The sequence below is a fragment of the Carassius auratus genome, unplaced genomic scaffold, assembly GCF_003368295.1.
Source record: "Carassius auratus strain Wakin unplaced genomic scaffold, ASM336829v1 scaf_tig00036995, whole genome shotgun sequence".
NCBI lineage: Eukaryota > Metazoa > Chordata > Actinopteri > Cypriniformes > Cyprinidae > Carassius > Carassius auratus.
The window spans coordinates 140,448-142,199 of record NW_020526347.1 but is presented as its reverse complement, the minus strand read 5'-3'; the positions used below and the strand labels follow the sequence as shown (position 1 = coordinate 142,199).

General features: G+C 38.8%; 1 pseudogene; it reads right to left on the bottom strand.

The window, feature by feature from the left end:
* Positions 1-1,112: 1,112 nt before the first annotated feature.
* LOC113082838 (uncharacterized) lies at positions 1,113-1,229 on the bottom strand (annotated as a pseudogene).
* Positions 1,230-1,752: the final 523 nt, after the last annotated feature.

The window sequence follows — 1,752 nt, the reverse complement described above, 5'->3', positions numbered from 1 at the left end:
ATGATTTTTTTTTTTTTTTTTTTTTTTTTTGGAGTGAGGGGAACTAAAATATATATTTTTAAACATTTTGCTTTAGACTACAGGCATTTTAGCCTTCATTATTTCAGAAAGTAATAGGGCTAATAAAAATGCAATGAGCCCCGACTTAAGTTTTTTTTTTTTTTTTACTCTCGAAACAATCTTTTACGAGTGTTTTACTTATTTATTTTTTAACAATGCAGCAAACATTTTTAAATATCTTAAAAAATACTTTTAAAGTGTTGAGAGTTTTTTTTTTTTTTAAGTAGGCCTATCTTACATTTGGACAAAATCTGGTGCAAGCTGTAAAGTGTAAGCGTTAGATCTCTATTTTTTTCCTTACGCTATACTTTATTATTATTATTATTATTATTAAATTATTATTATTAGGCAAATAATAGGCAAAAAAATATTGTTTTTAAAAAATAACGTTATTAACCGGTATTTCTTCCTCCCGAACCGGTTTCGGAAAGGTAATAATATCAGAGGAACGTAGAACAGAAACGTTAAAATACGGATTCTGCTCGGAGTGAACCAATTGAATTTTTTTTTCGTTTTCAAGCCCTGATTTTAATATTAAATGTTCAAACTGTAAATTAATAATAATAATAATAATAATAATAATTCTTTACATTTATATAGCGCTTTTCTAGACACTCAAAGCGCTTACATAGTCAAGGGGTATCTCCTCATCCACCACCAGTGTGCAGCATCCACCTGGATGATGCGACGGCAGCCATAGTGCGCCAGAACGCTCACCACACACACACACACACACACACACACACACACCAGCTTACTGGTGGAGAGGAGACAGAGTGATGAAGCCAATCAGCGGATATGGGGATTGTTAGGAGGCCATGATGGTCAGAGGCCAATTGGCGAATTTAGCCAGGATGCCGAGGTCACACCTCTACTCTTTACGAAAGACATCCTGGGATTTTTAATGACCACAGAGAGTCAGGACCTCGGTTTAATGTCTCATCCGAAGGACGGTGCTTGTTGACAGTATAGTGTCCCCATCACTACACTGGGGCGCTAGGACCCACACAGACCACAGGGTGAGCGCCCCCTGCTGGCCTCACTAGCACCTCTTCAAGCAGCAACCTAGTGTTCTCAGGAGGTCTCCCATCCAGGTACTGACCAGGCTCAGCCCTGCTTAGCTTCAGTGGGAAACCGGTCTTGGGCTCCAGGGTGATATGGCTGCTTAAATAACTTAAATAAAATAAAATAATTTTCATAATTTTGGTTGTTCATGGCACGTTACTGCTTCGTCATGGTGAATGCTTATTGGTCACCAAGTAAACTTGTTACATTTGATTTGCAGCAGGAGCGCAAAATCCATTTCAATTTGAAAAACAGTTTGTCCATCTTCCGTCTATATTATAGACATTTGTTAGCAGCTAATTGTAAAAAAAAAAAAAAAAATGGATTAACGAAAATGGTTTAGACCTCCACAGGCTCGTCAATCAGTAGACTTAGATACTCCGGCCACGACCACCAGTACCACGGTCTATGAGAGCCCAGCTGGCCCTTCATCTGCGAATGCTAGCTCCAGACAACCGCCAAAAGATTCAACTAGCACAGCCATAGACCAACAATCTTCAAGTCCTTCCAGTCAGCAGACAGCAGTAGATGATATCGGGACTGACAGGCCTGTCCAAATTGTGTTAAAACAGTATCCTGTAACAGTTTACAGTGTAAGGGGCGATCATTCGTTGATAAATGGTTTCA